This window comes from Ambystoma mexicanum, chromosome 11, assembly GCF_040938575.1.
Source record: "Ambystoma mexicanum isolate Mex_15411 chromosome 11, UKY_AmexF1_1, whole genome shotgun sequence".
Taxonomy (NCBI): Eukaryota; Metazoa; Chordata; class Amphibia; order Caudata; family Ambystomatidae; genus Ambystoma; species Ambystoma mexicanum.
Window position 1 is genome coordinate 991,705,077 of NC_090934.1, and position 12,429 is coordinate 991,717,505.

The window sequence follows — 12,429 nt, forward strand, 5'->3', positions numbered from 1 at the left end:
CTGGGAACTAAAAATGTTGGGAACTAAAAATGTCATGTACTCCCCTAGCATGTTACCACTGTATACTGATGTACAGGCACTGCAATCTGCCATGTTTAAACTACTGCTTCTAGCTTGTGTGAGGCAGGACGGTAGATTGTACTGCGCATGTCTTTGCCACGAAAGCTCTTGGCCCAGCATGTAGGAATGCTTGCCTTCACAGTTCTCACTTCTGATATGTTTCCCTTTTGGCATATGCAAGAGTGTTTTAGGTTCTCGCTTTCTTAGAAAAAGCGGCGTTGGTAGGCGAAGGTCATATTGCAATTGCTCTATCCTTCCTCCGAGCGGGGTGGGAATCTTTTAAAGAATATATTTACATTGACTAAACGTATGACACAATGCTGTCCTCCCCTGATACCGCTAACTAGCATGGCTGTTATGATTAGTTTTAACAAACTGTGACAATCCAAATCCAAATTTGGAAGTTCATCTACCTGGATCAGAAGCAAATGTTGGAGATGTATGAAGAATTCACCTGGTCACCCTATGCCCACCTGACGCATAACTATCAAGTAGAAATTGGGTTTCCAGGAAAACCCTCTGGGGAAGAAAACCCTGTCGTCCATTCTGGCTGAGAAGTCCTCTCCTGACTGCTGTTCTGCTGGAGGACTATCATGTAGGATGAGTTGTAGACTTTCTAGTGATGTGGACCCGCACTGTTCAGACCTCCAGGATATGTTGATATAAGAGGTTCAATTAGGTCATGCAAGCTTTCAAGGCTAGGTGTTTCAAGGTAAGAAGGTTCTGGCGTGGCAAGGAAACCACAGGGGGGCTGGGGTGAACTGTTGAATCAGAAATTAAATTGTTAGGATACGAAAGAAAAGCGCATAGGTCCGTCTAATACAGAGATAAGAAAATAATTCTCTGCTGCCAGGATCTGCAATGAGAAGCCGCTATTGTGAAGCGGCTCTGGCACCTGTGACATCTGTTGAATTCACAAAAACGGAATACCAGGTTAGATGTTAAAAGGTAAGAAAGACTACAAATGAGTTTCCACGGAAGTATGATACTTATCCCGATGTACTCTAAGAAGATTAGGAGTTTGGAAATACACAAAGGGTTCAGAGCAGTTGCAGGAGACCAGATCGCTGTGTGAATTAGCAAAGCCTGCTGCAGAGAGAGATAGAGGGATTAGAAAAGCAAGAGTCAAAGAAGTAGATCGGAAAGTGAATACTGGGAATTGCAAGAATTCAAAACTCACGGAGCGTAGCTAAGGGGGGAGTAGCAACGCGACGTTGCTCAGTATCTGGTGCTTGATATCTGTTCCTTGGTAACGGCGGTGGATTCAGCCCTGGTGAAATGCTGCAGGAAGCTGGAACACAGCACCTTCTCCAAAGCACCATCTTGGTAGAACCCTGAGGGACCAATCCAATCCTCTGCCACAGGGACCATCTGTGCCCGCGGGACATGACAGCATGCCCCCTCTGAAGGGTGGACATGCCGTGTTTACCCAGACATAGCGATTGGAAACGATGGATCAAACGAGGTGCATGGACTGCAGAAGCGGGCTCCCAAGTGCGATCTGCAGGGGAATACCTCTTCCAGTCCACCAGATACTGCAAAACGCCCCAGCGATAACGGGAATCACAAATGCCTGAAACCTCAAATTCAGGCCCAGAGGACGTAGCAACAGGTGGGGGGGGTCTTGCAACAGAACCCGTACTAAAGCAGTCAGGAACATCCTTCTTCAGTTGAGAAACGTGAAAGATCAGATGAATTCTAGCCCAGGATGGCGGGAGACGAAGGCTAAAGGCAGGCGTGCCCCGCAATGCCAACACCGTGAAAGGGCCAAAGTAGCGAGGAGAGAGCTTTGATGGGACAAGATGCAGAGGAAGAAACCGGGATGCCAACCACACCTTATCTCCAACTGAGATCACAGGAGCCGGAGTCCGGCAACGGTCTGCAAATCACTTGACACGGTCCTGTGCAGCAACAAAGCAATTTTGGCAGAATGACGTCCTTGCTGAATGTCATAAAGCAACCCGTCAATGTTATGGAAAGAGGTAGCTGATGGGAAGCAGCTTGGGTGAAATCCTGAAAAGCAATGAAAAGAACTCACTCCCAGGGAGATATGAGAGGCATTGTTATTTGCGAATTCTGCTAGCGACAAGAGGTCCGTCCAGTTGTCCTGCGCAGTCGAAATATAACACCTTAGGTAGCCCTCTAAAGTCTGATTCAGACGTTCTGTCTGGCCATTAGTCTGTGGGTGGAACCCGGAACTCAGAGCACGATCAATATGCAAAATGGAACAGATTTGCTTCCAATACCGAGAGGTGTACTGTGAACCCCTGTCCGAGAGGATTGTGTCCAGCAGGACATGGAGAGAAAAGATGTGCTCAATGAACATACACGCCATGCGGGCTGCCGAGGGAACTCCTGGTAAGGGTACGAAATGTGCCATCTTGGTAAATGAGTCATTCATCACCATCATTGCAGTATGGCCCCGAGATGAGGCAACAGGGTCGGATTGGCCCCTCGGCCTTTCGGCCCGTGGCCGGGCCGAAATCGTCCCTGGGGATTGGGGGCCGGTTTCTGGCCATGCCTGGGCCGGTTTGGAAGGGAAAAAAAGAAAAAAGAATATATTTTTTTCAATTTTTTTTTTAAAAAAAAGCCTTTCATCCTTCTTAGGTTGATAAATGAGTACCAACATAAGTTGGATGATATTGTATGTATATTTGTTCTATAAAAAAGAGCTTAGTAAGTTCTATACAATAACCTATTATTTGGCCTTGGACGTCTGCTTGGATTCACAGTCATTTAGTGTACTTAGGCGCAATGCTATTTGATGCCACTTCCTATTTTGTCCAGGGGTGAAAGGTCGTGTTTCATCGCTTCCTGGGATGTCACTTTTGGGGTGGGGTCAAATGACATCACTGGAAGTGATGTCATAAGAGGTCAAAGGGCGTGAGGCGAGGGGTGGGCCACTTTTTTGATGCAAGGGGTGGGCCACTTCTTTTTGGGTGACCGGCCTATTTTTTCTCCCAGTCCGACCCTGCGAGGCAACTCTACAATAAAATAAGTGGAAATAATCTGCCACGGCCTGTCCGGAATGGGCATCCTGGTCAAATTCCCCAACAGGGTTGTACGCGGACCTTTGGACTGAAGACACACAGTGCATGAGGCAATGAAGTCCTGAACATCGGACAACAGCGTGGGTCACCAAAAATGGCTCACAAGGAGTTCAGTTGTGTTGCAGGTACCCCTATGACCTGCTGCCACTGTATCGCGGCACATGCGTAGCACTTCCTTCTGAAGTGCGACTGTGGGAAGATACAATTTTTTGTTCCGGAAAGAAATGTCAGTCTTTCTTAGTTAGATGATACTAATTCAATTCATTGAAACATACTGAAATGATAACAAGGATGATTGAATTGTGTCTTACTAATAATGTTTTCGTGTTTCATGGAAATTTCTATAGACAACTGCGGGGTACTGGAATGGGGTCCACATTTGCCCCATTGCAGTCTAATCTGACATGGGGTGGTTTGGAAAATGTATAGTGTGGACCGATGGTAATGTTGAATACACAGACAAGATCATTCTATGGCTACAGTTTATAGAGGACCTATTTATAATTTGGAAAGGGACTGAAAAAGATTGGCTCGAATTTGTTCATATTTTGAATAGTAGCACACTTAATTTGAGGTTTACCCCATCCAATAGCTGCAATAGTGTCATCTTTTTGGATGTGCTAGTTATGAAAATCAAGGCAAAATTGAGACCGACCTTCACAGGAAACCCACAGGGTCCAATGCCCCCTTAAATGCTACTAGTAGCCATCCGATGAATCTTGTCTGGTGTATCCCCTATGGCGAGTTTTTAAGGCTTCGCCAAAATTGTTCAACGTTACATTTCTTTGATTGTCAGAGCCAGATCACAGTGAGGGGCTTCAGGGATCAGGCTTATCCTAAAAGAGTTATTGAGAAATATTGTAAATTCCATATCATGCAAAGGGTGGGCTTCTTCTGTCTACCGACCAGACTAAAGTAACCAACACGAAAGAGAGTGAAACAAGATTCATCATTACTTAAGATAAATACTCTAAAAGCATCAGATCAATCATTAATAGACATTGGAATGTCTATTAATGACAAAAGTTTAGCAAAGGTTCTATCTAAAAACCAAAACACAACTTATAGATTATCTATATCAGTTAGAGACCTACTGTGTCGAGTTTCATGCAGAAAGAATCCAATGATTCTGGTTCCCAGTGGATACAGACATCTGGTCAAGGCTTCTACAAATATATGAATTATAAAGCCTGCCATTATTGTGGGGTGCAAATTCAGCCCCAGAATGACAGAAATTAAAAGGCCAGGCAAGGCCTCTATTGTGAGAGTAAACCTGGCTAATGGGTGAGACCCATTGGAACATGCAGGCCAGTTCAAAACATTGTGTTCCAACATGATGCCCAGTAAATGAACAAAAATAGGCCTCCCTCAACTTTACCAAAATGGAAATGCACTCAGCTGAAGGAGAGTGTGCCTTAGAGCTGAACTGCTGAATGTGCTCAATGTATTCCAAAATAAATGTGGCTGCAAATCTCGGCTCCATAGACTGTGAAAAGGCACAATTTGATTGGGAGAAATAGATAGAAGCATGTTACATTGAAGTTATGCAATACAAGACTGTGATCTGGAAATCTAAGTGAAGCAAAGAAACATTTCATTGACCTGAATAAAAACACTTACTGTCCAACAAAGAAACTGACATTAAATGGAAAAGCTTATTTGGAGTTTTAAAATAAGCATTGGTTTCCCATGTTAAACTGCGGCAGAAGGGACACAGGTCTTTTCAAATATTATGTTAAATAAATACTTTACACATGGACAAATGGCCCAGAGGCAATGTAAAATGTTACATGTAAAACACATCTTTTTGATTTAAAATGCTACTTGTCTCAGAATTCTGCATGTAGCGTGCTGCTGCAGCTTTCCCCACTGAATTGCCGGGCTTTGTATCTGGATTTCTGACCTCGGAGACCTTTGACTGAGGCCCACCAGGACGACCGGTCTGTTTCAGTTAAATCCAAAGAAACATAACAGTTTTTAGATCAAAACTGAATTGTGGAAGGGTCAGATAAGGCCTTTCAGGACTTGCATGGCCCAATAAACTGTCTCTTAGAGAATCCTAATGGAACCTCAAACACTGTGTATAAAGAGACAACAAAGATAAGCAGATGTCCAAGTCATGTGACTTTGGAGAAAATGAAACTGTTAGGGGGGATCTGAATGTGAACCTGTAGGCTTCTATATTAATGTCATGCCATTCAAGTAACATGGGACACCTTTTCATTAATAATAGGAGAATCGTGCCTCATAATGGGTTATTTAGGACTCATTTCGTAGAGCATTAAAAGCGAGTCCGCTCTATGTAAATATTAACAATATGCAACGTGTGTAATTTGAGTAAGAGATGAAAATGGGTTTGTGACACTCCTATAAATCAGAGAAACTTGGTGACAGAAAGAAAAAGTAATGTGTGTTTTGTGAAGTTTGATGTTAATAACTATTTAAGCTCATGCATAAACCATGAGAAATGATGGCTCTCCCCGGGAAGGTTGTGCCGTGATCAAATTAGTGTCCCCAGATCTGTCTTAAATCATAGAATCCAAAAATATATACTCTGTTGTGGTTATCTGAAAATGAAGAAAGTTGTCTTGTTGTGACTTTCTGAGAAAACAAAAATATAACTTAAAGGTCATTTTCAAATGATGCATTTCTCTCCTCTCCTCATATCCATAATCCATGCCTCCTAAACCCCTGAATGAATGTCCAATCCTCGCCCACCTGGTGCCTTCCTGGTTGCCCCTCTTTTTCTCTACTTAAGGAGCTCTCCAGCCTCTTTTCCTTTGCGGTTGGGGGGCAGGTGCAAGTGGATCTTGGTCCCCTGGCCTAAGCCCCGCCCACCTGGCACCTTCGTGGCTGCTGCTCTTTTTCCCCCACTTAGCAAGCCCCGCCCACCCTGTACCTTCCTGGTAGCCACTCCTTTTCCCTACTTAAGGAGCCCTCCACCCTCTTTTCCTTTGCAGATGGGGAGCAGTTGCAACCTGGCCTAAGCACCACCCACCTTCTTAGCCCTGCCTTTTCCTTCCTGCTATTAACTCTTAGATGAAGGGCGTCTCTCGCCAGGGTGTCCGAAGTGAAGGCCAGGCAAAGAAAAGGGCAATTCCTGTTTGGACCAGGAAGATCCAGGGCCCGAACCCCTGCTCAGACAGCAGGTAAGCATGCACCAACATGTGTTTTCTCCCTCTGTCCCCACTGGCCATCCCCACCCCTCTGCCCCACGTAATGTTCACTTGTGTCCCCCTTCTCGCACACAGATGTTGCCTGTTTTGGTTGATTCTTCTACCCTGGTCCCCTTAGCCCCCAACCTGCTCCTGCAGCAGTCTGTCCTGATACATTCTGGTTTCACCATCACTGTCTTGTGGCCAATGCTGGATTTGACTTTTATGGACATCATTGATTCACTGTGCGTCACCCTTTCTCATGGTGGCCCTAAATCATGCTGTTCCCATCTTCATCTTGTATCCAAGCTTGCAACATTATGGCCTCATTAAGAGTTTGGAGGCAGCCATGGAGCTATTTGCTCCATGGCTGCCTCCAAACCGGGCTCCATTACCGGGTTCCTGCAAGAGGAATAACCGGGTCATTCCGACATAGGAGGACCCGGTAATTCCTCCTTGCAGGAACCATTCCCCATTCCCATTGAGCCCCCATAGGGCTCAATGGGAATGGGGATGGAGGTAACAACAGGCACATTACAAGTGTCTCGTTGTTACCTCCCTCTTCCCCTCGCGGGACCTGGAAAAGACGTCTGGTTTTACCAGACGTCTGATCCGGGTCCCGTGAAGGGAACCTCATAATCGGCCCTGACAGAATGAAGGGGGCCGGTCCCATACCGGCCCCCTTCATTCAGTCAGCGCCAGGGTCATAATGAGGCCCTATGTGTTACTACTGGCTTCTGCAATTGTATTCGCTCTCCAATCTTGCTTCTCCACTCTTTTTGACTGCTTAGTCTCTGTTCTCTCCTCCTCTCCCTTTCCCCTTTTTCCTATCTAATCCCCTTACTTTTTTCTATGCACTGACTATCAGAATTGTCCTGGACAGCAACCTCGTCTGTCTCCTACCCCTTCCTTTACTTGTTCACCCGGCCCCCTCCAGCACCATCTGAAATGTCGTCAGGCCTAGTACGATAGTCTCTTGTTTTGTTCCTCCCCTCTCTTTCTGCACCCCTCTCCCTCACCTTTAGTTTTCTCCGGCTCTACCAGAAATGTTGTCAGGCCTAGTACAGTAGTTGCCTGTCTGTTTCCATTTTCTTCCCACTCTCCCCCTCCCTTCCTTATCTATGTCTTAGCTCTTGCACTATCTGAAATGTCGTCAGGCCGAGTACGATAGTTAATTTCACATCCTTACTGTTCATGGCCTGTAAAATGTCATTGTATTTTCCCTTGATCCCTCACTTGCCTTGAAGCGCTTTGAAACACATGGTGTATAGGCAATATATAAATAAACTATCATATCATATGATATCATATCAATATTCATAATGTGGATGTGTCATGAGTATATAATAGCAGTTTCCTATCTACAAAGGGACAAGCAAGGAAAACCATCGGAAAGAAGGAAGGCCAAAAGGGAGAGAGACAAACAGAGACAAAAAGACAGAAGGACAAAAGAACAGGGAGAGAATGGGAGACCTCTAGACACTTTCTGTGGACTACTGCTTGGGAAACAGAGCCCTATCTGAGAGAGGCCTGTGGCTGGTGGGACCTTGCTGTGAAGAGAGGCCTGAAGTGTGAGCTGCCTACCTGTCATCAAAAGAGGGTCTTAATTCTGGCTGGCATCCTGAGATAAGAACAGAGAGCTCCTAAGTAAGATATCTCCCAAAGCTATCCATTGTGTGGGGAACTACCTGCCTTAATCTTTTCAATTTAATTGTGGGTGGGCGAGGCAAAACTGTAGACCCTTGTCATATTTAATCAAAATTAATTCCCCTATAGAAAAGATCACAGAATGATTTTTGTTAAAATTCAAAATTAACAAATCCGATTCCTAGTATGTTATAGCCACTATAGCCGATAGAATAATTGGGGGACCTATTTTCCTGTAACTCATGATTTCCTTACAGAAGAATGGCATTGATTCCAAAATAAAAATCACCCAAACCCTGCATTTCCTTTTGAATGTAGTGTGTTCCAAACAAATTTTCCCTTTTATTCCAAAACCAGAATCCCAAAACCTGCATGTCACTTGAATATGTGTTACAAAACAAATGTTTCCACTGAGTTTATTTCCAAATCCTTACCTTTCAAAATAAAAGCCAAACGAAATTCCCAATACATTCCCACTCCCTCCACCTTGCCTTCAAAACCAAAGGGGTCACATATAACTGATGTCTGAGGGAGGGGTGCTGAGAGAAAAGAGCATTGTGATAAATAAATCCATGACACTGTGTTTTTAAAGGTTTCCTATGTGTTAATGTGCAGAGAGATTCCACATGTGCTCTGATTTGAAATTCAATCTGTGTTGTTGTTGCAATTGAAAGTTTATTAAGAAATGCATGTCAGTCTATACATGAAAGTAAATTCCATATGTGATTATTGTGTTGTACCACAGAGTTGGTGGCTGGTGATTGTGGTGAACCCATAACAATTTTGTACATTTAAATAAAAAATATATTATTTCTATACATCGGCCTGGTTCCTGGCTTATTGGTGACACAGGGGTACAAGCGGTGGTATTATACAGGTGGGAAACCGGGCCTAGTTTGAATCTTCTAAGCGCTTTGTTGCGCGACACCTTGATTGGGGGGGGGAGGAACTCCGTGAGTTGAGAGTAACTGTCCAATAAACTGTGACAAATTGGGGACGCGTCCGGGATTTTGGTTGAGATTTTTAACTTGTGATATTTGTACTAGCAACAGACTAGTCATTCGGGTGTAATTGCACTGCAGTGGGTAGAAAGTTGTGTTTGCATTGTTAAGGTGTCACTCAGACTTGAACCCTGGGTTCCAGGAAGGTGTATAGGGAAAACATAACAAAAACATATTGATTTAACTTGTTATTGTGAGTTGAAACTAAGCAAGAACACAGTGAGATTTTGAATAGAGGGTGTGTAAGGTTGCAGAGCACGTTTCAAAACGAGCACCATATAAATCAATGTTGCCAGGAAGCACCTTCTATCCAAATCAAATTATTTATTAAAGCTGAATGGTTGGAGGAAGAACATGAAATGTGGCAAGCCAGAATATTGCAGGAGGTTACCTCTGTAAACGCTGACATGTGGCAGGATAATGGTCTGTTACATCAAGCTCGAACAGATATTAATATGACACAAACTGCTAGAGATGAGCAGACGAAAATGTCCCAGCTCACAGCTTATATGTACTTTCCTTTGTTGATAGCTGAAGAATGACATCGACACAGTCTGGCCTGTATGCAGAATCAGACTGTGTGGTTGAATGAAGCCCAGCAAGAACTAAAGCAGTTACAAAATAAAGTACAACAGAGCCATACTTTATAGTTAAAACAAGAGAGCATCATTGAGCACCTCAAACATGAGTTAAAAATACAGCAACAAGAAAATGCAGTGCGGGAAATGCAGTTTTCTGCACTGCAAGATGAGCATAAAGCGTTGTAATAAGGAACCAATAGCGGCCAATACGGAACAAAACAAGAAGGAGGGGGATGAGGCTATGATCACACTAGACCATATAATGACAAGTTTAAGAGACACGTGGGAACAAGTAAAAGCCCAGACTACATGTCCGAGAATGCACCACCAATCAACTATCACACCGGACAATACAAATATAAGAGACACAAGAGAAAAGACACAAACTACATATCCCAGAATGCCCCAACGGATACATAATCAAAACAAAAGCCAGAAAATGGGGATAGAAATCAGACAAGGAAGACAAAAAACCACGTTGCCATATAATGGGGGCTCCGGGCAGGCGGGGGTTAAATGCAAAGCTAACTCCGTGAAGTTGAAGCTGGGAAGAGATGAATTAGCCTCAGGTGTAAGGAGCCCAGGGCTGGGAACGCCTAACGCTAATTACTAGGGAGGAGACTCACCGGGGTTAAAAGCATCAGAAAACAGCTCAACTTGTCTCTCGTTTTGCAGGAGTGGAAGGAGGCTGACCGAGTGGACTCGGAATGGTACGAGGACAGTACCCCATATCGGTGGGCGTATTAGAGGAAAAAGGACAACTCACCGGAGTGTACCGTACCGGACCTGTGGTCAAATCCGACTGCACAGCAGATGAAGACGCCCGAGTCCCAACGGCGGGAAAAGGGAAGTTTGGTTATTTACTGAAGTCCAGCCAAGACCAGTGTGGAACGGCTGGCTCCGAGCACCGGCTGCAGAGTTTGAACAGAAAGGCTCTGAACCATTCGGAAGTGTTGAGAAAACGCTCGGGCTGAATATTGCTGTTTTGAACAAAGAAAGGCTGCCATTCCTGTGTTCTCCGTATTTTGAATTGAATTCATTTGTGAACAAGCAATATTGCAATCCTTGAGTTTTGTCTTTTGAGCAACCTGGAACACTTCATTTTGGTTTTGTTGCGATGAACGCTAAGTGAAGTTAGTTGGATAAAGAGAAGTCCGGGTGCACAACCATTTAACCTCTGATGAGCTGTAATAAATAAATACTATTGGGTAACTTACCTCCTTGTCTCTGGCTCACTACTTTACAAGTGTGTACCGAAAATCTCAGTGCACTGTAACACAAGCTAAATTACCAGGCTGCTCCTAATAGTCTTTTTGGAGGACATTATCATTTTCCAATCATAAATAAAACAATTCAAAACTGAAAATAGTCAATTAATTATCAAAGGGATTCAGTCCCAATATGATTTTGAACAGATGCACCAAGATTTGAACACCTTGAAACAGAAAAAGCAGTTAAGGAAGGAGAAAGACCTATTGAACTAAGAGAATAGTGTCCTTTTCCAGGAAGTGTGTGAGTTAAAGATGGACGGAGAGAAAAGCGAGTCAGGTTCTCAGGAACTGACTGGCACTAGGCGAAAAAAAGGAATTAATGGAGTGTGTGAGGCTAGCAGAGGCTGACCTATTGCAGGCAGCACAGTGCAGAAATGCGCAAGAGGAAGAGATTAGTCTTTTGAAAATAAATCGATCTGAATATGCACGCACAATGCAAGCCTCATAAAAGGACAATGAGTCCAATTGCAAAAAATTCAAAGGACTAAAAGATCGATTGATGGCCCAAAGTGAAGTGTTTGAAGCCACTTAAACACTTATGTCTGAATTAAAAACTCCGGTCTCTGCATCCCAGCAAGAGATAGGGACAGAGAGGTGCGAGAGGTTGGAAAATGAAATAGCAAGATTCAAGCAGGCTTTGAGACACCCTGATCAGTCAAGCTATGGAAAGTGCCCTGCAATCATGGAGCAGTGATCTCTCTACCAGGGACCTCAAGCCAATTAACCACTTCATATGTCCAGAGTGCAGCTGACCTCATGGATACCATGTATCAAGAACTGGGAAACATGAGACAACTGGAATCACCCAAGCCTAGTCAAACTGAGTCAGAAGGCCAGTGCTTATCTGACATCAATGAGTACTCACCATTACCAAGCGGAAGGGAAGGTGCCGGACCAGTCGGTTGTGGGAAATCAAAATAACCTAGCAAGTACTTCTGACCATGAGGACTCCTGTGATGAAAAGATCAGTAAGTTGGACTGGCAGAAAATGATACTACAAAGGGACCACTTAGTCTGCTTTGGAGAAAGAGAAGAGCCAGAGTTTCAGCCTAGAAAGAGCATCTTCCAAACCTCCACACATTCAGGGAGATGGGGCAAGACCCATGCCCGGATATGTATATACAAACCCGCCACAAGGGGGGGGTTCAATCAGGTAAGTACCACCCCAGGAAACATCCCTCCAAATGTCCCTCTGGTGGGAAGTAATACTCCACTTTCAATCTGAACTTCTTCCCCAGGTAACCCCTCAACCCCCAAACCAGATTTTCCAGAATAATCCTCCTCTCCCCGCTTTCTGGACAATAGATTCCTGAACCCAGCGGAAGGAAGATCTAGGATGGAAAATTATGGAGGAAACTTGCAATACCCAAGCTACTCTGGGAGAAGGGACATTTACCCTTTACGGGAGCAGCAAAGGTATGAATCAAGACCTCTCTGCCAACCAGAAAAAGTTTCACAACTGTAGCGACAGGTCCAACAACTAACCTAAGACCTGGGTCGCATGCTGAGGGCTCTGTCGAACCCTCAACTGGAACCTGCTGCCCAGAATAACCCAACAGCTGGGTCTGATGTCCCGGTGGGGAATGACTGGAAGAAAATTCTGATAACCAACAGGTTCCTGAGGAGGAGGCCCGGGTGGAGGGGAGATGCACAGACCTAGAGGA